The sequence below is a fragment of the Ranitomeya imitator genome, chromosome 9 (genome assembly GCF_032444005.1).
Source record: "Ranitomeya imitator isolate aRanImi1 chromosome 9, aRanImi1.pri, whole genome shotgun sequence".
Taxonomy (NCBI): domain Eukaryota; kingdom Metazoa; phylum Chordata; class Amphibia; order Anura; family Dendrobatidae; genus Ranitomeya; species Ranitomeya imitator.
The window spans coordinates 24970692-24996168 of NC_091290.1; the positions used below are offsets into that span (position 1 = coordinate 24970692).

The 25477-nt window shown below is 42.9% G+C and overlaps 1 protein-coding gene across 5 annotated transcripts in view; it reads right to left on the minus strand.

Annotated features, from left to right (window-relative positions):
- Positions 1 to 25477, minus strand: part of TEAD1 (TEA domain transcription factor 1) — a 230359-nt gene that overhangs the window by 168890 nt on the left and 35992 nt on the right. The gene's annotated exons all lie outside the window — the stretch shown is intronic.

Genomic DNA, 25477 nt, shown 5'->3' on the forward strand with positions numbered 1-25477 from the left:
GTTAAATGACTCTGCATCAGAATTTTGGTAGAATTTTTTAATGAAGACCATTTGGAAAAATCCTTAGCCATGTATTTAGGAAACAAAATTAAAAATTAAAAAAAAGTGAACATGGCCATTAAAGTGATCATCCTTCATTGGACAGAAAGAAAAAAAAATAGTGCTTGAAGCAAACAGTTTAGGAAATGTAATTCCATTATGTAGAAGCTTTTCGGTCTAGAAAGCATTATGATATATCACATATTTGCATGTTCAAAACCCCATACTGAATGTACCTTCTGCAATTACTTATTCCATAAACGATACATGCAACTGACGAATTAACGCATTTCAAATGTCTGCGCAAGAAAAAAAAAAAGATACCATGTAGCTCGGGGGTGTCAAACTGGATTCCTCGAGGGCCGCAAACCATGCGTGTTTTCAAGATTTCCTTAGCATTGCACAAGGTGCTGCTATCATTATGTGTGTAGGTGATTAAATTATCACCTATGCAGTACAAGGAAATCCTGAAAACAAAACCCCTGATGTAGCTCAAACCCCAACCTTTTATCACAAATGTAAACCTGTGCAGTAATTGTAGTGTCCAGGTCTATTTAAGAAGGAAAAGCTGCAGATTTTTTACCTACAGACTTGAACGTGTAAAATCTTTTTTACAACAGATCAGAGGTAGGAATTTAAACCTTCATTTGTATAAAAAAAAAAAAAAAAAAAAACTTAGACATTTTTTTGTTGAGAGTCATCCCATTCTCAAGGGGATGACTCACCAGTAAATCCTGACAGCCCTGCCCATTGTGCACGACAATACAAGAACAAGCTCCTGGTGCATTAAAAGACATCCGCCTACATAGACCGCACAGATTCAAGAAATGTGTATGGCTACACAAACAGCACCGAAGGCGCAGCACTTAATCACTCATCGCAATTGCGGGGTAGATCTGGGGGAAAGAAGTGGGGAGTGGACCAAAAAAAAAAAACAAAACTTAAACTACACACAATGTAATTGCCACAGGTACTACACTAATTTAAAGGGCCAATAAAATACAAGCCCCACCGTTGTCCCTATATGTACTTTACAAAACATATACAGGCAAAATTTAAAGGGTATATTCATATGTGGCAGATTTAGGGTATGTTCACACATCACGTTTTTTCCCTGTAAAAAAAAAAAAGGCAGTATTTTAATGCCACAGAAAAGTAAAAAAGATTTCTTAAATTTCATGCACATGTGGCATATTTTTAACATGCAGATTGGAAGTGCTATGAAATCTGCAGCATGTCAATTTTTCAGCACTTTGCACGCATTCTGAGTAATTGGACAAAAAGAAACTCTGAATGCAACATTTTTCCTGCCGAGACTTGTTTTTGATTCAGAAACGTCTGCAAACAGATACTTAACGTAACCTTTTTGCATACATCCATGCACATATGGCACAAAAAAGTTGGCTAAATATCTGCCGTGTGTGAGCATAACACCCTCACCCCCTCAAAAAAAAAAAAAAAAAAAATAGTATGATAACTGAAAATGCAATATATAGTAGCTATAGCAAGACCAAGCCCTACCCATAAGGCCTCAGTCTATATGGTTTATGTACCATACACAAGAGATACTATGGTGGGAGATTATTAAGGGACCTTGCCCAGCATTACAACTTCGGTAAATTCAGGATGCATTTGGTGATTTTTTTTTTTGGTCAGATTGTAGAATAAAAGGATGACCGGAAGACGGCAATGTTAGACAATAAGAGAGAAATATAAGCACAAGGGACTGCCTCATCCACGCTCCAATTTCTTGTGTGCACCTGAGCTAAAAAATTAAAAGAAAAAAACATGTACTAAAGCTCATTATCTGCTGCTTCCATTAAACCATGACTAGGGCTCCTTTATTTTTTTGCAATCTCAAGTTCAGATGTGTGTCAGGGTTATACGAATAGAGAGGAAAGAAAATACACCAATTCTCTGACTTTAGAGGAGGCCAACTTGGCTGCCCAGAAGTAGTGCGCTTTCTGGAATGCTTGTCATCTCTGCTATGAGAGTTTTTCAAGACCAACTTGAAAATCAAGTTTAATCCTCCAGGTAGTTAGCCAGAAGCAACAAGCACACCCACATCACACTTCACCGCCATCCTGTGTTTGCTCGGGCTTGATAATGAGAAGAAGGTCCTGTGAACCCTATGCTTGAACCAATAACCTGCATCTTTAACTCCTTGCTGCTAAGAGCCAACAAATATGGCAGTAGAGCAAATAAAGGGAAAAAAAAAAAAAGGTATGCGCTTTATCAAAAGCAAAATGTGTATTATCAGTAGCCAACGCTGATACTTCCAATTCTCAACCTGCATAAACAAGTCAAAGTGGTGACTATAGAGGTTTGTCGGGTTAAACAAAAATGATCATATGCATGTGTTCGTAAAGTGTATTTCCACCTTTAATAATTTGTACACTACATAATTAATGTCTGCTAATATAGTTCATGAGAGACAACATGCAAATCTATGGTATTGTTGTGGAAGTAAAACTGACCACAGACATGATCTTCTAATTGACAGACTAACAGGAGTATGAATAGGGGTCAGTACTTTCCAATATATCTCATTATAGGGGTAAAACCTTATGCTGTTTACTAAAATACGTACTTGTTAGGCTATGTGCCCAGGATACATTCTAATCATGCAGTCAAATCTGTGTTAATTGAACCATGCGGATTTACCGCAACTAGTGAATGGCTATGGGAGAAACTACGCAGTGGAGACGCGAGACGCAGATAATTGACATGTTGCGGCTTGAAAACCAGCACCATGGGCGAGTTTACGCAGCATTAAATAGAACAGTGGGCGTAGGATCCCATCCACTGTACTTCTAATATAGAACGCGTTTTGGACGCAGTGCAGGTGATCTAGGTCCAAAACGCTGCTATTCCTGATCGTTGCCACATACCCTAACAGGTTTTCATTTTGAGGTGTAGGTGTTCAAAAAGTCTGACAAATTGAAGGATGGAGTTGGCAGCTGCCTGTAAAATGATTTTTTCTTTATCTATAGTTTATTACAACTTTGGTGTGTTAATCTAGACAAAAAGTTAGTAACAATTACTGTACTTGTTTCCTTATGGCATCCCATAACTTAGTCTGGTCTCTGAATTGCAGCAATAATACTGGAACCCTGGACTCACAGAAGAGCCTCCTGCTATGAGCTGTATTAACTTCACATCAGGTTATTATAAGCCCCAGCAGGGAGGTGTATAATGCTCCACAGGGAAACATGGTGGAGATACTTTCAGGAACATCATGTTGCACAATATTCCTTTATGGCAAAACAAGAAGCATCAGTGGAGTCCTTACAGGGAGTGCAGTGGGTGCATTTCCAACTGGGCACTAATGCCTGCAGGGGTCACACAAGTTACTCGACCACATAAACTACAGCGCTGCAACATACATTTACAGCTCAAATTTACAAAAGCTATGGGTTTGAGATCTGCAGCTTTTCAGTTTACTGTATGTTGTGGATGTAGCTGCATACTACAAAGTACAATGATAGCAGCGATGGTAAATGCCAAGATGATATCGCTGGGGGAGATCCACAGTGAAGAGGCTGTTGAGGAGCATAGCCCCAGATGGGCTACAGCAGGGGTTCCCCAACCTGTGGCTCTGGGCCCAAGATATGTGGCTGCAGCTGTCTGTCAGCTGGCTGCATTAGCACCAGGTCTAATGAGCAGGTCTACAGATTCAGACATGTGAGCAGCTTCACACAGAAGAGCAGATCTGGATGAACAAAACTAGCTTAACCCCTTTACCCCCAAGGGTGGTTTGCACGTCAATGACCAGGCCAATTTTTACAATTCTGACCACTGTCCCTTTATGAGGTTATAACTCTGGAACGCTTCAACGGATCCCAGTGATTCTGACATTGTTTTCTCGTGACATATTGTACTTCATGACAATGGTAAAAATTCTTTGATAGTATCTGCGTTTATTTGTGAAAAAACGGAATTTGGCGAAAATTATGAAAATTTCGCAATTTTCCAACTTTGAATTTTTATGCAATTAAATCACAGAGATATGTCACACAAAATACTTAATAAGTAACATTTCCCACATGTCTACTTTACATCAGCACAATTTTGGAACCAAATTTTTTTTTTGTTAGGGAGTTATAAGGGTTAAAAGTTGACCAGCAATTTCTCATTTTTACAACACCATTTTTTTTTTTTTTAGGGACCACATCACATTTGAAGTCATTTTGAGGGGTCTATATGATCGAAAATACCCAAGTGTGACACCATTCTAAAAACTGCACCCCTCAAGGTGCTTAAAACCATATTGAAAGGGAACCTGTCACCCCGTTTTTTGAGATTGAGCTATAAATACTGTTAAATAGGGCCTGCGCTGTGTGTTCCTATAGTGTATGTAGTGTACCCCGATTCCCCACCTATGCTGAGAAATAACTTACCAAAGTCGCCGTTTTCGCCTGTCAATCAGGCTGGTCAGGTCGGGAGGGCGTGGTGACATCGCTGGTTCTTCCTCAGCTTTACGTTGGTGGCGTAGTGGTGAACAAGCAGCGCGCGATCTGCGCTGTCATCCCTTTCGTCGGTGGGGGCGGCCATCTTCCTGGGGCCGCGCGTGCGCAGATCGAGTGCTCTGCTGCACGGGGCTTCAGGAAAATGGCCGCGGGATGCCGCGCGTGCGCATTAGAGATCGCGGCAGCCATTTTCCCAAAGCCGAGATGCAAACTCGGCTTTGGGAAAATGGCCGCCGCGATCTCTAATGCACACGCGCGGCATCCCGCGGCCATTTTCCTGAAGCCCCGTGCAGCAGAGCACTCGATCTGCGCACGCGCGGCCCCAGGAAGATGGCCGCCCCCACCGATGAAAGGGATGACAGCGCAGATCGCGCGCTGCTTGTTCACCACTACGCCACCAACGTAAAGCTGAGGTTAATGTGCCAGGAGCGGTCCGTGACCGCTCCTGCCAGATGTCAGCTGCGATAGTCAGCTGACACCTGTCCGCACTCCCCCCCGTGAGCGCAGCCGATCGCATATGACGTACTATCCCGTCAGTGGTCATACGGGCCCACCCCACCTCGACAGAATAGTACGTCATATGTCAGAAAGGGGTTAAGGGTTGGAGAGAAAATTTTAATATGTTAAACTGGAGATAGGATGATACTGACAGTTAAAGGGGATATCCAAGCCTTTATGTACAAAATATGTGCCCAAGTACTGACAGGAAGTTAATTGCTACATTCTTGCCTGTTGTGCTCAGCGGCGTTCTTCACCAGCACAGAGCGGTCACATCAACAGGTTTCTTTTCTGCTCAGTTGACAGGGTGAGATTACAGACATCATTCTGATAGACAGCAGACTCCCAGTTGCCTAAGTGGGTGAGCCAGCTGTCTATCAGCATGATGTCGGCAGTCACGTCAACAGAGCAGCCCAGAAGAAGAGCTGCTCTGTTGATAAGGAGCAGCTGAATTGCTGGCAGGAACGGTCAATGATCGCTCTGTGCGGGTGTCATGTAGTTGCCATAGTTAGACAATTAAAACAAAAGAAACAAGCAGATAGTTGCCATGTGCTAAAAATCTATGTCCCAGACTTCCCCTTTAATGGATTGCTTGAAACAGGATGCAACAGTGTGTTGGCAGTGCCTAATGCAAAAGTACAATATGGGGTAAGGTACATCCTCTAGATTTATATTGCCCCAGCATTATTTCTATGGGGACATTTTGGCTATTACATCGGTAATGAGGGCTCCGGGTGTCACTACTGTGGAGGGGGGAGTAGAATTGAAATGTCACTACTCGAGGGCTCTGGCTCGCAACCCTTTCTCAGATGTGATTGTGCCTCTCAAGGTAAAAGTTTGGGGACCGCTGAGCCACAGGATACCCTACTCCTTAATATAAAAACTGCTAATCTGGAAAATTCCAGGCTTATAAAAGTTAATTGGTAATTCTAGTCAAATACAAAACAAAACCTGCGAAGCCCCCATTACAGAGGCACAATCTAGAGCACAAGCATTGCATGACAGCCCATGTTCCCAGTCCGGTTTATCATCCAAGACAAATCAACTCAAGTTCATATATTAAGTGTCCAATTCCCGCACCTCAGACCTCCCCATGAGTCACGTCTTACACAATCAGAACTCTAGACAGATGCTTCAAATTAAATCCCAGAGGCAAGAACTGAAGCTCCAGGGCCTAGAAACAGTCTGAAGTTTGGCCCCACGTCTTATACCAGTAATAGCCTTCTACGGGTCAGTGGGCATAAGGAACCAGGATGACAAACCTCTGTACCCTTTAAAGAGGGTCTCTAAGGCTGGTTTCACATGTGCGTTTTTTGCCGCTGCGTTTTAGCGCAAAAAAACGCATGCGTTTTTTTCCTATACTTAACATTAAAAACGCATGCGTTTTTCTTGCATGCGTTTTGCTGTGTTTGACGACGCATGCGTCGTTCCTATGCTTGCGTTTGTTGCGGAAATGCAACATGTAGTAATTTCTAGAGGCTTTTTTTGCGGCAAAAAAACGTATTGCTGTCTATGTAAACGCATGCGTTTTTAAGCAAATGTGTTTGCTTGCGTTTTTAAACGCATGCGTTTCAATAGAAAAACACAAGAATACACACTGATAAGCCACCCCCCACCATAAAGGTGATAAAGGGATCCAAACCCTAACCCTAGGGATCCTAACCCTAGGGATCCTAACCCTAGGGATCCTAACCCTAGGGATCCTAACCCTAGGGATCCTAACCCTAGCCATTTCTGTTTATAGTGGGTTTTCTAGTTGATTTTGAGGATTGGCAGCTGTCACACACTTATCATGCGTTTGAAAAACGCAAACGCACGAAAAAACGCAAACGCACGAAAAAACGCATGTAAACGCGTCAAAACGCCGCGTTTTTTTACCACATGCAAAAACGCATGCGTCTAAAAAATGCAGCGTTTGCACGCGTTTACATGCGTTTTTTTCACCACCTGCGTTTGCGTTTTAAACGCTGCGTTTTTAAACGCAAATGTGAAACTAGCCTAACAGTAACACATAATTTCAAAGAGAAAAAAAAACAAAACAAAAAAAAAAAAACTCCAAGTAAATGTGGCGCTAAGCACCTACGGATTTTTTTAATTAATTCATCCACTTCAAGTGAAAAATGTTAAAAAATTCATTTATTTTCTCAAAATAAAATATATTTGTAAATTTTTTTAAAAAACAGTACAACGCGTTTCGGCTGCTATTTTTACAGTGCAGCCTTCATCAGGTAGTAAAAAAACAAAAAGAACAAACAATACAATAAGCACTATAAAAACAAGTGAGCTGCACACCTTATTGGATTATACAACATACGAAGAAGAGTTGCCTAAAGAATTGATTCCTTGAGAATCTCAACGTGCATTTCTTACCGATAGAAGGTGAGCATAACTACAAATAAAAGAAATGTTTTTAACTTGTTGGTAAAAACGTATTACGCTCAGAGGAAGCGCCGCACTTGTCTCTTTTTTTTTTTTTCCCCTCTTTCCCTAAACCAGGGTATTTCTAAGTAACACATAATGCCATCTACATCTTCTATTGCCAAATTACTCAACCACGATACACAGTAAAAATCCTGCTTCCAGTTTAACCATCCCTAACTGCACACTGAATTATTAATCACCCCTCAGTTTAATCCTCGAACACCCACTTTACCTTTTGGAAGCTATTTTTTCCATCTAGTGTGTTGTGTATGTACTGTATAAATGGGGGAGCTTTGAAGCTGGACCAGAATAAAAGGTAACGCAAACTTCAAAGTGCACCAAAAATGCATTATACATGAGCTCCCAGCTGCACAAGGCCTTCTTCTACGAATATCAGAAGAGAAGCCCATGTCCATGTACTCACAAAGGGAAACCATTATCTGGCTTTGTCGCATGTCTCATATCTTACATTTTTATTAGACAGTATGTGTGGTTTTTGGGACTTATGTCAAAGCTCGCTGGTAATAAATCATGGACTATAGCAGTAGAGCAAGAACAACTAAACCAAACTGATGGAAATGTCATCTGACATTGTGAGGACATCAATGGATACTTCACACTTCATTGTAAGTGGAAATATATCATTTTTAACTTGTTACATAAATATATATTTTTAACTTGTTACATAAATAACAGATTATTGGGAAGATGGACAAAATCTCTGTACTGGTGATATAGAACCACATTTACCTAAAAGTAGAAGGCTAGATATGACGTTCACATTTTCGATTAAAACGTCAGTGTATCGACTCTGTAGTGGTCAAATTACCCATTAAACAATCGTCCGTACAGTTTTGTGGGTGAAACCAATTTTCTCCCCTGAATTCAAATAAATTGTTTAAGGCCATGTTCACACCATCCTTTTTTTCATGCGGAATCGCCGCGATTTTCCCGCTGCGGGTACGCAGCTGTTTTCCATGCAGGGTACATTACAATGTACCCTATGGAAAACAGGAACTGCTGTGCCCACATTGCGGAAAATCCCGAAAAAAGCTGCGCTGAATAGCCGCAGTAAAAAAGAAGTACCATGTCACTTCTTTTTGCGGAACTGCAGCGGTTCTGCACCCATTGACCTCCATTGTGAGGTCAAACCCGCAGTAAAACCCGCAGATGAAAAAAAATATCTGCGGGTTTTCTGCGGTTTGTGGTGCAGAACCGCTGCAGTGTGGCTGCCCCCCCGTGCCCCAATCCCACCCCCCCGTGCCCTCATCCCCCCCCCCCTTATACTTACCCGGCCTCCCGGTGTCCGTCCGGCTTCTCCCTGGGCGCCGCCATCTTGCAAAATGGCGAGCGCATTCGCAGTGTGCCCGCCGAATCTGCTGGCCGGCAAATTCGTTCCAAAGTGCATTTTGATCACTGAGATATAACCTATCTCAGTGATCAAAATAAAAAAAAATAGTAAATGACCTCTTTCCCCCCCCCCCCTTTGTCACCCCCATAGGTAGGGACAATAAAAAAGATTAAGAATTTCTTTTTTTTCCACTAAGGTTAGGGGTAGGGTTAGGGGTAGCCTAAAGGGAACCTGTCCTGACTTTTTTAGCATGCAAACTGTCCCCGATGTGCTGTTAGTGATGCAATATACATCACTAACTTTTTTTCCAGTCAAATATGGCAGTCTAATCATGTGCAAAAAGCACTTTATATACGGTAGCTAGATCATACCTGTTCCTTTAATCATAGGGGTGTGATTCATTTCATTCAGTCAAGGATGTCACGGCCCATGCAATTTGAATCATGTTCCAGAGGTTGCGTCGACGTCACTCAAATCCGCTTTGAAAAATCCTGTGCTTGCGCAGTGTATCGTGAAACGTGCATGCGCAGTGTCGAGTGGCTACCCACGCGCGCGCCCTGAAGAGGTGTAGTACCCAGCTTCAGTGACTGTGCAGCTGGAGACGATAGTTATGGCGCAAACATGAGAGGGGAGCCGCTAGTCACGGCACAAGAGCGGCTCCCCACTCAACACTGCACAAGGGCGGGGATTTTTTTAAAGCAGATTTGAGTGACGTTGGCGCAATCCCGGGAACATCACTCACACTGAATAGGTGGCGACAACTGTGACTGAATGAAACAAAGCACACACCTATAACTAAATGAGCAAGTATGATCCAACTATATAAAGTGTTTATTTCATTAAACCCAGGTAAGTGAAATAAACGGGTTAGTGATGCACATTGCATCACTAACCATGCACTGGAGACAGTTTACATGCTAAAAAGGACATGTTTGCTGCAATGGGCAGCTTGAGAACTATAGCAACACTCGGCCGGATCGAGACGTGAAGGCCTTACCCTCAAAGGTTAACCGGAGTTGTTAATTTGGTTGCTGCGAAAGTGCAGCAACTGCATTACAATTATTCCTATCTTTAAACAATGACATCCATAAAAGAAAAAGAAAAAAAAAAAAAAAAAAAACTTTCAACAAGTATGTCACGGAAGAGTAAAAAAAACAAGATGCAAGGCTACAATAAAAATTGAATGTAAAAGAAGTGTTCGGTTACTGGGAAATATACATTTTTCTAAATGAAGTCCTTTGATACAAATGGGTAGAGAAGCAGGATTTCTCATTTATTCTTCAAGAGAAAAATTCAGCAGAAATTACCTTAAAAAATTGAGACGGATTCAGAGAGCTCATAGCTAACCATACAATTATGGTTTCAGTAAGCCTTCTTTCAATCACAGCAGCCACTAGCCAGCATGGAGATTGCCGCCGGTAGAGTGCGCGTCTCCAAAAACACACCGATGAGGTCATCCTGGTGCCATGCCAAACTCCACAGACGTCTTCTCTATTCCCTCTTGCTTCTCTTGAACTTTAAAAATATACACTATGTAGAAATAGGATCCAGTAAAGCTTGTCGCTGTTGGATTTCCTTTTTTACCCCTATGCATTACTCTTCCCAGATCTGCAGCTTTGCAGGAATTAGCACACAGATGCGGATATATAAACACTCAGAGCCACAAACAAAATAATGGCAATCCTAGCTGACCTCATAGAAGGGAAGGACAGCTAGAGGAACAATAGAACGTGGGAGCTATTGATGTGCACTGCTAAATGAGAACATTATGTAAGTTACAAGAAAAGATGACAAGGTTGTTAGTAACATTAGAGGTGTTCAGGGCACATTGTTCTAATCCATCACTACTCGCGGAGTAAGCTCTTACTAAACATAGTTCGTTAATGCAGAAGCATATTATTTTTCCTGAATTATTTATATGCCAGCCATATACAAGTCGGCTTACCAGACTATTGGTTGGGGGCCAAGACTTGCGGTTGCAGTATGTGCAGAGAAATGCGCCAAGATTTGCGGTTTAAATAGGAGAAAATTCTAGAAATACGTCTATGTGATCACATGCAGAACTGTCCCAAATGTGATGTTTTCGTTAATATCTGAAAAACTGGGCACTTTTTAAATCAACAATTGGTCACCTTCAGGGCTATCCTGACTTTTCCCAGACGAGAAAAGTCCTAGAGGTGGCTCGAAGACACTGAAATGTCTAGTACAGTGTTCCCCAACTCCGGTCCTCAAGAGCCACCAACAGGTCATGTTTTCAGGATTTCCTTAGCATTGCACAGGTGATGGAATTGTTGCCTGTCTAGGTGATGCAATAATCACCTGTGTAATACTAAGGAATCCTTTAACCCCTTAGCGACCGCCGATACGCCTTTTAACGGCGGCCGCTAAGGGTACTTAAGCCACAGCGCCGTTAATTAACGGCGCTGTGGAAAAAGTACATAGCGCCCCCCAGAGGCCGATTTTCTCCGGGGTCTCGGCTGCCGGGGGTAGCCGAGACCCCAGAGAACATGATTCGGGTCGGTTTTCACCGACCCCGCTTTTGCGATCGCCGGTAATTAACCGTTTACCGGCGATCGCAAAAAAAAAAAAAAAAAACGCGATTAGTATTGTGTTTCTCTCCCCTCTAATGTGATCGGACATTAGAGGGGAGAGAAATAGGGTCCCCCGAGCCCCCCACGGTACCTTATGTACCGGAGAAGGTGCCCCCCCGGTCCCCGACCCTCCTCCTTCCTGCCCGGGCTCCAAAATGGCGGGCGCATGTGCAGATGCGCCCGCCAAAGCCTAGCTTCCCCCGGTGTATTGGGGTCTGTTTTTACAGACCCCCTGGAGCGATCGCAGACCCCCTGGAGCGATCGCAATCCCAGGGGTCTTTACAGACCCCCGGGATTGCGATCGCTGCAAATAGTTTGTAAAAAAAAAAAAATGCTTTGCATTTCTCTCCCCTCTGATGTGATCGCACATCAGAGGGGAGAGAAATAGAGCCCCCGAGCCCCCCACCATACCGCCTGCTCCTGTCCCCGGTCCTCAGTAGTGGTCCCCGGTCCTCAGTAGTGGTCCCCGGTCCCCAGCCCACTGCTCCTGGCCCCCCTTCTAATCTGCTGGAAGAAAATGGCGGGCGCATGCGCAGTGCGCCTGCCATGATCTGCCAGCAGAGACCCAGCAACATATGAGAATTTTCTCATTGGCTGCTGGGTTTTGATTACTGTAATATGTCCAATTACAGTGATCAAAACCCCTAATATTTGATAAACATGGCAGCACTTGGGCTGTACCTTTCTCTTCTCTCCTTGTAGTTGTTCTAGGAGAGAAGAGAGAGAGACTACAGTTCAAGTGCTGCTCTGTCAGTGACAAAAAACATAATATCTGCCTCCGCCAGCATCCCATTTACCCACCCCCGTTCTCCGTAATCCCTGCATCACCAGCAGAGGATTATAAAAAAAAAAAAATTATAATTTTTTTTAAAAAAAATTTTTTTAGGGTTAGGGTAGGAATTAGATAAAATGGCTCGCAGAACTTTTAGCGCGGAGCAAGCTTACAGCCTGCTTTGCTCCGGCAGCGAAACAGATTCTGCCCCTGAAGTTGAGCAGTTTTCAGACAGTGATGACGACTCTTCCTCCACGGGATCCCCCAGCCCGGTGGTAGCGGAGTCGGTCGTCACTGCTGAAGCTTCAGAGGCAGGACCAAGTACCGCAGTCCCCCCACCGCTGTGGTATAATGACACCTCATTTTCCCCTCAAATTCCCCCTTTTTCTGCAGTCCCTGGAATAAAAGTAGATGTCGCCAATTTTACCCCCATTGATTTTTTTGAAATTTTCATTAGCCCCGAAGTCCTGCAATTAATCGTCCACCAAACTAACCTATATGCCCGGCAATATATTTCCCAAAAACCCACTGCCTTTCATTCCCGTTCCTGGATCCCCACAAATGTCCCCGAAATTAAAAAATTCTTAGGCCTCACCCTGAATATGGGTATAGTAAAAAAAACCACTCTCCGCTCTTACTGGGCAACAAAAGCTGTCCACTGCACCCCTGTATTTGCAGCCATCATGTCCCGAGCCCGTTACGAAGCCCTGATGAGATTCCTCCACTTCAGTGACAATGCCCAAGCTCTCCCAAGAACTGACCCCAACTACGATCGGCTAAATAAATTAAGACCCCTAATTTCCCTCCTAAAAACTTCCTTTCTAAATTCCTATACCCCAGAGCAAAATATGGCAGTCGACGAGTCCTTGATGAGCTACAAGGGCCGTCTTTCATTCTGCCAATTTATTCCCTCCAAGAGAGCCAAATACGGCGTAAAATTATATAAAGCTTGCGAGAGCTCATCAGGGTACACGTCCACCTTCCTAATTTACGAAGGTAGGGACCGCCAAATAAACCCCCCAAACTGCCCCCAGACAATTGGTATCCCAGGCAAAATTGTCTGGGAGCTAATGACGCCCTTTCTCAATCAAGGGTACCACGTGTACACAGATAATTATTACACGAGTATCCCCCTATACAAATCCCTCCATGCTGCAAGTACAGGGGCCTGTGGGACAGTGAGGAAAAACAGAGTGGGGTTTCCGTCACAGTTGGTGTCCAGACGTTTGGAGAGGGGGGCGTCATTTTCACTTGCAAGCGACCAACTACTTGCAGTGAAGTGGAAAGACAGGAAGGACGTCTATATGCTTTCCACACTGCATACGGACACCACTGTGACGGTCAGAGAGAGGGGTGCCACCAGGGACAAAGAAAAACCTGTCTGCGTCACAGAATATAATAGACATATGGGTGGCGTAGACCTGTCAGACCAGGTTCTGCAACCATACCTGGTCAAGAGGAAGACCAGGGCGTGGTATAAAAAGGTGGGAATCTATCTAATTCAGACTGCCACCTACAACAGTTTTGTCCTATACAAAAAATCTCAAGGACCACTAACTTTCCTGCACTTTCAGGAAAAAGTAGTAGAGAGCCTCATATTTGAGTCCATGGCACCGGGGGAAGCCTTCGACTCTGAGGATTCCCGGAGACTGTCAGAACGCCATTTTCCTCACCCTGTCCCTGTCACTCCCACCCAAAGGTATCCTCAAAAAAGGTGCCGAGTTTGCAGAAAGCATGGCAGGCGGAGTGATTCCCGATTTTATTGCCCCACATGCCCATCCCAACCAGGCCTTTGTATCTCCCCCTGTTTTGAGACCTACCACACCACCTACAATTATTAGTTTGTTTTTTTTTTCAATCATTTTTATTTTCTGCTTAGTGGCCCCAGTAGTACAATTTGGAACAATTGATAAATATTTTAATTAGTAGATCCCATTTTACCCCATTTCACAATTAATTCCAGAATTTGATCAATCCCATACCAAACTACTATTCCAACAAATTCTCATCCACGTACCCACGTCTGTACGCTCTAGAGTGTGGACCCCACAAATGTTCTTGCAAAGTCAGGTCATCTGAAAATTCTACGACTCGATCAATCCCATACCAAACTACTATTCCAACAAATTCTCATCCACGTACCCACGTCTGTACGCTCTAGAGTGTGGACCCCACAAATGTTCTTGCAAAGTCAGGTCATCTGAAAATTCTACGACTCGATCAATCCCATACCAAACTACTATTCCAACAAATTCTCGTCCACGTACCTATGTCAATAAGCGTTAGAATGTGGACCCCAGAAATGATCTTGAAAAGTGAGATTATCTGAAAATGAATTCTAGGACTTTATTACTCAAACATTTTTGACCATTTATCTAACTTTGACTGTTTTTATAACTGTCTTGCTACACAAAACTTTGGCTTCCATTTATATTACTTATATTTATGTTGATGATACGGGCATGATCATTTTATTGTAGGATTTCTAAAAAATGAGGAAGTTCCGTACTTATACACTATGGGCTTTACTTTATGGTTCTTGCCGAACCTCTGGTACCAGACAATACTTTCTATAGAGAACTGGTTGTTTTGTGCATATAGCGGTTCTGACCTTGGCGGGTGGGAGCTTGCTATGGTGTACCACGTCTATTGGCACATTCGTCTCTCATATAGGGATTGATGGAGCTAAAAGGACGTTGTACGACCAGTCTCTGAAAGTGTCTGCCATTCTAGCCCTGATGGTGTTCTTTCATCTTTGGAACAAACTCCGCTTTGCCACATAGTTGGCTGCATTTTCCTACACATTTTGCCCTTCATTCCAGTACAGTTTATTCTTCCTGCTACAATATACGCAAATGCGGGACAACTGTTTTGTTAGCAAGACCAATTTTATAGTCAGCCATTGTGTTTTAGGAGCATGCCTCCCTCTGTGAGTAATAATTCCTGGAAGGATTTTCTTTTTTGCTCAATGTCTCTAGAAGCTTTGAATGGGTCCTGGATCTTCAATTTCAAATAAAGCCAAATTTGTCACATTGTGCCCCTTTCTGTCCAAGCCCTGCCATTTGTCCAAACAGAACTTTTTTACTACATATGGGATATTGCTGCACTCATAATAAAGTGGGTAACGAATTGTGGGGTCCACTTTTTGATGTTATTTCTGAAAAATCGAGACATTCAGGTCTAAAACAAGATTCTCGTGGAAAAAAATGAATTTTTTCAATATGACAACCTAATGTTATCAAACTCTGTGTCATACATGTGGGTTCAAATTGCTCAATATACCCCTGATTAAAATCTTTGAGGGGTGTAGTTTCCAAAACGGGGTCAGTTGTGGGGGGTTTCTGCTGTTAGGCACATCTACAAACCCAAAATGACGTCCGCTCTCACAATTAAGAGATTAAAAAGTCAAACGGCGCGCCTTCCCTTCCAAGCTCCGCAGTGCGCCCAAACAGAGGTTTACCCCCACATACAGGGTATCGACATACTCAGGACAAATTGCACAACAACTTTTGGGGTCTATTTTGTCTTGCTACCCTTGGGAAAATAAAAAATTGGGGGTGAAAAGATCATATTTGTGAAAAAAAAATGATTTTTAATTTTTTCGGCTCTACGTTATAAACTTGTGTGAAGCACTTGGGGGTTCAAAGTGTTAACCACACACCTAGATAAGTTCCTTAGGGGGTCTAGTTTCCAAAATGGTGTCACTTGTGGGGGGTTTCCACTGTTTAGGCACATCAGGGGCTCTCCAAACGCGACATGGTGTCCGATCTCAATTCCAGAGAATTCTATGTTGAAAAAGTCAAATGGCGCTCCTTCCCTTCTGAGCTCTACTGTGCACCCAAACAGAGGTTTACCCCCACATACGGGGTATCGACATACTCAGGACAAATTGCACAACAACTTTTGGGGTCTATTTTGTCTTGCTACCCTTGGGAAAATAAAAAATTGGGGGTGAAAAGATCATTTTTGTGAAAAAAAAATGATTTTTAATTTTTTCGGCTCTACGTTATAAACTTGTGTGAAGCACTTGGGGGTTCAAAGTGTTGACCACACACCTAGATAAGTTCCTTAGGGGGTCTAGTTTCCAAAATGGTGTCACTTGTGGGGGGTTTCCACTGTTTAGGCACATCAGGGGCTCTCCAAACGCGACATGGTGTCCGATCTCAATTCCAGGGAATTCTATGTTGAAAAAGCCAAATGGCGCTCCTTCCCTCCTGAGCTCTACTGTGCACCCAAATAGTGGTCCCTCCCCACATATGGGGTATCGGCATTCTCCGGACAAATTGCACAACAAATTATGTGGTTCATTTTCTTTTTTTACACATGTGAAAATAAAAAAAATTGATTCTGAAGTAAAATATTTGTGAAAAAAAGTAAAATGTTCATTTTTTCCTTCCACATTGCTTCAGTTCCTGTGCAGCAACTGAAGGGTTAATAAACTTCTTGAATGTGGTTTTGCGCACCTTGAGGGGTGCAGTTTTTAGAATGGTGTCAATTTTGGGCATTTTCTGCTACATAGACCCCTCAAACTGACTTCAAATGTGAGGTGGTCCCTAAAAAAAATGGTTTTGTAAATTTTGCTGTAAAAATAAGAAATTGCTGGTCAAATTTTAACCCTTATAACTCCCTAATAATTTTTTTTTTTTTTCCAAAATTGTGCTGATGTAAAGTAGACATATGGGAAATGTTATTTATTGACCATTTTGTGTGACATATCTCTCTGATGTAAGGGCATAAAAATTCAAAGTTTGAAAATTGCAAAATTTTCAAAATTTTCGCCATATTTCCGTTTTTTTAATAAATAAACGCAAGTAATATCAAAGAAATGTTACCACTAACATGAAGTGCAATATGTCACGAAAAAACAATCTCAGAATCAGCGGGATCCGTTGAAGCGTTCCAGAGTTATAACCTCATAAAGTGACAGTGGTCAGAATTGTAAAAATTGGCCTGGTCATTAAGTACCAAATTGGCTCTGTCACTAAGGGGTTAAACATGACCTGTTGGTGGCTCTTGAGCACCGGAGTTGGGGGAACACTGGTCTAGTAGGCCCCCTGTCCCTATGCTCACTCAGCAAGTCTTGCGCAGGCAGACGCCCATACAAATTGGACATCGATTGTATTGCAATACACGGACTGGGAGGTGGCTCTGCATATTTCTATGCAGCGGTCACGTTTGGGTCAACACAGGGCAAAAAGTTGGAGCTCAACCTAACATTTTTTTCATAACTAGATCAGCATAATCCACAGCAAAGAGGTTTTGCAAGAACATACCCTTGTGTGAATGGTCAGCAGTAGTTTTAACAAGATCAATTCTGGGAAAATTAATATTCATATTCTTCAATGGCAAATCTCTAAAGAAACAAAATAATCAAGCTAATCTTGAAGATTAACAAATTAGCAAAGTTTGTCATTTTGAACATTCCACTGAATGTAATGTAACCCCTTAACGCCGACAGTTAAGAGTAATTCCTCAGTGCCTCTTTTCTAACAGCGCAAAGAAATAAGGTTAAGGATAGGAAATTCTCCAGGGTCTCGGCTACATGATTCGGGTCAGTTTTTACCGACCTCAGTGTTGCGATCACTGTTATTCACGGAATAACGGCAACAGCAAAAAAGATCTCCATCTGCGCACGCGCGGCATCCCACGGCCATTTTCCTGAAGCCCCGTGCAGCAGAGCACTCCATCTGCGCACGCGCGGCCTCAGGAAGATGGCCGCCCCCACCGATGACAAGGGTAATAGCGCAGATCGCGCGCTTTTTCTTCACCTGCGCGCAGTGGATTCGGAACTTGGACATGCGCACAGCACTACGCCACCAACGGAAAGCTGGGGAAGAAACAGCGATGTCACCACGCCCACCTGACCTGACCAGCCTGATTGACAGGCGAAAACGGCGACTTTGGTATAATGTATTTCGCAGCATAGGTGGGGAATCAGGGTACACTACATACACTATTGTAACGCACAGCGCAGGCCCTATTTCACAGTATTTTTATCTCAATCTGAAAAAACGGGGTGACCGGTTCCCTTTAAGTTCTTTTTTTTTAACAAATATAAAGCTGGAGGCCATAGGCATCACTACAAAAAAATAAAAACAATTCAGGACAAAACGACGTTGGCATCTCATGAAGCATCCTACTCCTGGAAAACTCCCTGGGTTCAAATGCATCTAAAAAGAAGTCATATGCCCATCCATATGGGTGGATTCAAGTGTGCTTTACACTAGGATCAAATACACAGGACAACCTGCATTGCCTACACTTGGATTTTGATGCATGTACAACAGGTGCCAACACCGTTTTAGGCTATGTGCACACGTTGCGGATTAGGCTTAGGAATTTCTAGTGCGGATTCTGCCTCTCCTGGCAGAAAACGCACCTGCGGATTTGTTGCGTTTGTGCAGTTCCGCAGCGGTTTTCTTGCGGATTTGCTGCGTTTTTTACGCCTGCAGTTTTCTATAATGGAATGGGTACAAAAACGCTGCAGATTCGCAAAAAAGTAGTGACATGCTACTTCTTTTAAACCGCAGCGCTTCCGCAGCGGATTTTCCGCAAAGTGTGCACAGCATTTTTTTTTTCTCATTGATTTACATTGTACTGTAAATCAATTGCGGATCTGCAGCGTTTCTGCACTGCAAAAAACGCTGCGGTTCCGCAGAGAATCCACAACGTGTGCACATACCCTTATACAGCTGCTCCTGGGGGGAGAAGGGGAGAGACAATGGGAGCATTTGGCTGCTGCATCCATCAATTGGGCAGGTAGAAGAAGTCATCTTCCCATCCCCTTGCCATCAGTGAATCCCGATAACCATAGAAGTTTACACAGTAACTGTGGGAAGTGTTTTACTAAAAAACCTTATGCATTTCTTGCTCATTACCCAATCTGTATAACACTTTATTCACAGTTATGCCTCACCTCTGATTGCACAGCAAGTCATCCCCATTTTTCAGAAGTTAAATACAGGTGTTTATAATAATAAAAAAAAAAAAATGTCCACATTCAATTAAAGCTGATTGGGGGTTTAGAGAATGAAAGGCATTCACCAGCGTTCTTTTTATACTAATTTATACATCTAATCACGTCGTAAACAAATGATTTCAAAACACTACGGTTTCCAAGTGTATTCAAATTGCCTCAGGATTCGAGACTACTCATTATTTGGACCCAAGACACAAAAGAATGCATATTTCATATTAACATGGTCTAGCTTACAAATTCTACTTAATTGTGGTTGATGAGTGCGCTAAAGTGTTCAACAAAGGCATGCATCTTCAGTAGTGTGCAACACCATCCCCCAGCCGCAAGATGAAGTCAAAGCATACCTTACCATAATTACATTCATTAATGTGAATAAAGTAACAACACAAATGCTACACATGGAGCAATTAGCTATGCTTGGTAGATACACACATGAACACATGACGGGTGGGGGAAGCCAAAGTCATAAGTTAGAAACTTTTTTTTTATTATTATTATTTTTTTTTTTTTTTACATATCTTAAACAATTGAGAAGCCGCCTAATGATATGGCAAGGAATATGTGCAGAGACCAACAACTAGATTGCTGGCTGAAAACATGGTAGTGCACAATAGGCTGCAATAAAAAAAAAATCATATTCGAAGAATTAGAAAATACATCTTCACGATAACATAAGAATTCAGCCTAACCAAAAAAAAAAAAAACAACCTGCGGAAAAGGTTTTATTTTCTGTGCACAGACTATACAGATGCCTCAGTTGTGTTCCCATTACTGTACTGGTTGCCCATCTGCGACAATACAACAAATTTATCACCAATACCAAAAAAAGTGCTCCACTCTACATTATTTCTGTCTATCACCTACCCATGCTCTAGATTCTGCTAATGTTTTAGAGCAGTGTTTCCCAAACTCAGTCCTCATGAACCCCAACAGATCACGTTTCCAGGATTTCCATAGTATTTAACAGGTGAGAACCTATTTCTGCTGCCTTCATAATAATTGCATCACCTAAGGAAATCTGGGAATCATGATCTGTTGGGGCCATGAGAACTGGAGTTTGGGAAATACTAAATTTAAGGGGAACCCATCACCCCCCCCCCCCCCCAGGCATTTGTAACTGAAAGAGCCATCTTGCGCAGCACTAATGCTGCATTCTTACAAGGTGGCTCTTTTAGTTCTTGTTGCTGTAACCGCTGAAATAATAGTTTATGAAATTTGTCCTTCATACCTTGAAATCGTCCTGGGGGCAGGTCTTTCCCCCCTAATACAGACGCACCACAGCCGTCACTCACGGCCTCTGTGTGCCGCCTCCTCAGCGTTATTCAATTGTCCCGGCACCTGCGCTGTCATATTAGGCCTTGGGCATGCGCAGTTAGTGCTGCCCGTCCACTGACATCACTTGATGTCTTGCTTACTGCGCCTGCGTGCACGCGCAGCCCGAGATCCCGCCCCGCAATCTCTTATGACTTATTCACACTGTGGGGCTGAGAATCTTGGGCATGCGCAGTACTTATCTGCGGCTCTCCCTCATCTCCCTCTGCCTCTTTCCTACTGTGCAGCGTCATAGGAATCGTCAGATATCTGATGATTCCTATGACGCTGCACAGTAGGAAAGAGACAGAAGGAGAGCCGCAGATAAGTACAGTAGCAGTAGGGTCGGCACTGAGAGGAATTCCGATTCCAACTACGGTATTACGATCAATACTAATATTGTATTAAATGCATGGATGTGAATGTTGGAGGACAACAGTCGGCAAGGCTGTAGAGTCGTGGATTCAAAGTCTGTATAAAATGGTCCAACTCCTAAAATATATAATAAATTACAGTACAGTAGTTCAGTACAGGATGTGCAGTAAATTTGATAATTTGGGAAAGTTATGAAATGTCCTATAAAATGTATGTTCTATTCCTGATCTCAGGATCTCTGCTTTTAGTTCAGATGAACCTGTGCTGCACTTTATGTACATGCTCAGTAGTGACCAGTGCTGTGGAGTCGGAAGTCAGGGAAATTGATGGTCGGAATGGAAGGAACAAGGTTTAGCGAAGACCAGCAACCTGATGGCTTGATACAATCAAAATAACGGAAGACAGTAAGGAGCATAAGGCACGAGTAATGGTAAAAATGATCACATCACCGACGTGTGTACAGCGTAAAAAAATTACAATTGTGAGACGTAAACCATGCAGTAGTTACCCAATCTTTATTAGATTTGTAGGATACGCTTCCTGAAGTTCTATAATACAAAGTTTTAAACTTTGTGTAAAAGAATGTACAAAATTTTACTTTTTTTATGCGCAAGACACTCCTTCCTTTTCATAAACTCGGTCTATGCAATGTATATATCCAATGTGACCCTTCTTCTGGACATAAGAAGTCACAGAGGATTGAGGGCTGCAGTCTGTGTGGATTTGTACGCCTTTGTTTCTTAAGAGTTCAGGTCCGCGTTGCTTTGAACTGCAGCCTATACACTAACCGCTAACACTTCCATAAGCATTTCTCTGAGAGGAAGTCATTGAATCCTGGATTTCCTGCTTGAGGGCTGAGCCAAGAACTTCAAGACATGCAGTGGTTTCAGGAACTGACTCACACTGATTCATGGGTAACCTACTGGCTGCCGTCATCTATTCCTGATGAGAGAAAGTTTTCATGAACGGAGAAACCGCTCAGGCCGCTAACAAATAAGACATTTCTGAAAAGTACATTAAACATTCCCGTCCAGCGTGATCTAAATGTCTCCTTAAAGAAACAAGTGCCACTTCTCCACGGACCCCCAGATTCATATAGGTTGATATAATTTGGTCCTGTTCCTGGAAGCCAGATAATTACCATACTTGCAATTACTTGAACAAACCATTTACATTGAAATAAAAGTAAATGCATCATTAAGAGACAAATCAATGGCAGCTGGAACAGCCGGTTGTTGCTCTGCCATAATTCACAAGCAATTTTGTCCGAGTTGGGAGACTTATTTTATAAAAACCTGAAATATATTCCTTTCCAATGTACAAAAAAGGTGGCAGACAACTTAAAAAGAAAGGAGAAGAGTTACCCACAAAACCATTTTTTGGACTTGACTGAGAAAAGGTGTTTTTTTTTTTTCATCTGCCAATTTAGAAGAAAACTGACTCGCAGATTAACAGGCTGTAGTTCTTTCTTGGAACATTGGCTACCTAATTCCCATAAACCGTCAAGTTCCTTGACTGCTAGGACAGGATACATTTACAAAGCTTTTTACAATTTACTCTTGTAGCAGAATTTAGCAAATCAAAAGGTGTTTTAGAGGCTCATTGTATCAGGTAGAGCTGGGTGTTAAAAGTGCAGGTCACAGATTGGATTAAAAGTTTTCATAAGTCATTTCAGATCCAAGATATTTCACAATGACTAATGCAAGAACGGAAAAGATCACGAGAGCGGGAAGAATTAAATTCATCTCTTGTAAACCTGGGAAAGCGATAACTGCTATAATGGCATGGCAGGTGGGATTGCGTTTCCACACTGTAATGACAGCCTTCCACGGACAAACGCCAGCAGCGTTTTAATCAATCACAGAGTGTAAAATTGTGGCTGCTGATCTCCATTATTTAGAAATTAATGTATAATTTGAAGCTAGCTGTGGCAAATAAGGGAATGTGTACATTACTACACAGACTAATCACTGACAGACTGTATGCCTGAGACAAGTGATAGCAACACGCTCAGCTTCTGCATAGTTCTGCATGCAATTTCTAATTATGTAGATTAGAATAAACAATGATATTAATAGGAGACTACCCAATGACTAGGCTTCTTCTGTTAATATGCACATGGCAGCATTTAAGCAGTCAACCAGCCATGTGTAATTAAAATATGGCATCTCTCATTGACAATACTAATGTTTCCACACATGGCAAATCTTGCCATTTCATTGGGAAAGCCTGTAAGACTGGCCTAGTCTATTCACAATTTTTCGTTTGGCCAAAAAGTCACTATTCTACATCAGATTACCTTGACACCTACAACATACAGTGCCTTGCAAAAGTATTCGGCTCCCTGGAACTTTTCAACCTTTCCCCACATATCATGCTTCAAACATAGATACCAAATGTAAATTTTTGGTGAAGAATCAACAAGTGGAACACAATTGCGAAGCTGAATGAATTTTTTGGGTTATTTCACATTTTTGTGGAAATTCAAAAACTGAAAAGTGGTGCGTGCAATATTATTCGGCCCCTTTACTTTCAGTGCAGCAAACTCAGTCCAGAAGATCATTGTGGATCTCTGAATGATCCAATGTTGTCCTAAATGCCTAATGATGATAAATATAATCCACCTGTGTGTAATCAAGTCTCTGTATAAATGCACCTGCTCTGTGATAGTCTCAGGGTTCTGTATGAAGCACAGAGAGAATCATGAAGACCAAGGAACACAACAGGCAGGTCCGTGATACTGTTGTGGAGATGTTTAAAGCCGGATTTGGATACAAAATGATTTCCAAAACTTTAAACATCCCAAGGAGCACTGTGCAAGCGATCATATTGAAATGGAAGGAGTATCATACCTCTACAAATCTACCAAGACCCGGCCGTCCCTCTAAACTTTCATCTCAAACAAGGAGAAGACTGATCAGAGATGCAGCCAAGAGGCCCATGATCACTCTGGATGAACTGTAGAGATCTACAGCTGAGGTGGGACAGTGTCTTTTTATTGTGACACCTTGTATCTATGGAGTAGCTGGTTCCATATCGTGCCTCCTGATGAACCACAAGGATGGGGAAATGCGTCGAGGCTGGAAGCTAAGTTTGGGATAACACCCAGCTATGTTATTTTCAATTGCTCATCAATGTCCATTAATTGTATATTTATGCGTTCCTATGTGAACTATGGTGGACGGTTAATTTTTGGTTGAACCAGGCTGTTTGATTGGCTAAATGACCCCTCTTACTAGGTGTACAGGCCCTGTTGAGCTATTAAGAGACCATAATATATATCCAGTGTGTATGGGTCTCATAGAATGTTTATTTTTGAGAGACCGGTACTCTAGATGAGGGTGTTTAATTTTTACAATGACCTGCTTATCTTAATTACCGTATATACTCGAGTATAAGCCGAGATTTTCAGCCCAAATTTTTGGGCTGAAAGTGCCCCTCTCGGCTTATACTCGAGTCAAGGTGGGTGGCAGGGTCGGCGGGTGAGGGGGTGAGGGGGTGAGGGCGCTGAGGCATACTTACCTGCTTCCAGCGATCCTGACGCTCCCCGCCTGTCCCACGGTCTTCGGTGCTGCAGTTCTTCCCCTCTTCAGCGGTCACGTGGGACCGCTCATTAGAAAAATGAATAGGCGGCTCCACCTCCCATAGGGGTGGAGCCGCCTATTCATTTCTCTAATCAGTGGTGCCAGTGACCGCTGATAGAGAAAGAGGCTGTGGCACCGAAGACCAGCTGTGACAGGCAGAGGGAGCGTCAGATCGCTGGGACTAGGTAAATATGTAATATTCACCTGTCCACGTTCCAGCCGCCGGGCGTCGCTCCATCTTCCCGGCATCTGCGCTCTGACTGTTCAGGTCAGAGGGCGCGATGACGCATATAGTGTGCGCGGCGCCCTCTGCCTGATCAGTCAGTGCAGAGACGCCGGGAGCTGCAAGCAAGAGAGGCGAGTATGTGTTTTTGTTTTTTTTATTGCAGCAGCAGCGTCGGCACAGATTTATGTGGAGCATCTATGGGGCACCATGAACGGTGCAGAGCACTGTATGGGGCACAATGAACGGTGCAGAGCACTGTATGGGGCACAATGAACGGTGCAGAGCACTGTATGGGGCACAATGAACGGTGCAGAGCACTGTATGGGGCACAATGAACGGTGCAGAGCACTGTATGGGGCACAATGAACGGTGCAGAGCACAGTATGGGGCACAGCTATGGGACAAAATGAACGGTGCAGAGCATTGTATATGGGGCACAGATATGGGGCAATAATGAACGGTGCCAAGCACAGTATGGGGCACAGCTATGGGCAAAATGAACGGTGCCGAGCACTATATGGGGCACAGCTATGGGACAAAATGAACGGTGCAGAGCACTATATGGGGCACAGCTATGGGGAAATATGAACGGTGCAGAGCACTATATGGCACAGCTATGGGGAAGAAATGATCTATTTTTATTTTTGAAATTCACCGGTAAATGCTGCATTTCCACCCTAGGCTTATACTCGAGTCAATAAGTTTTCCCAGTTTTTTGTGGCAAAATTAGGGGGGGGCGGCTTATACTCGGGTCGGCTTATACTCGAGTATATACGGTAATAAGCACTATCCCTTCATTTCTTTATATTGCTTATTGTTTTCCCACCTATAGCAAAATAGGATTTATCAGGGCTAGTCGGG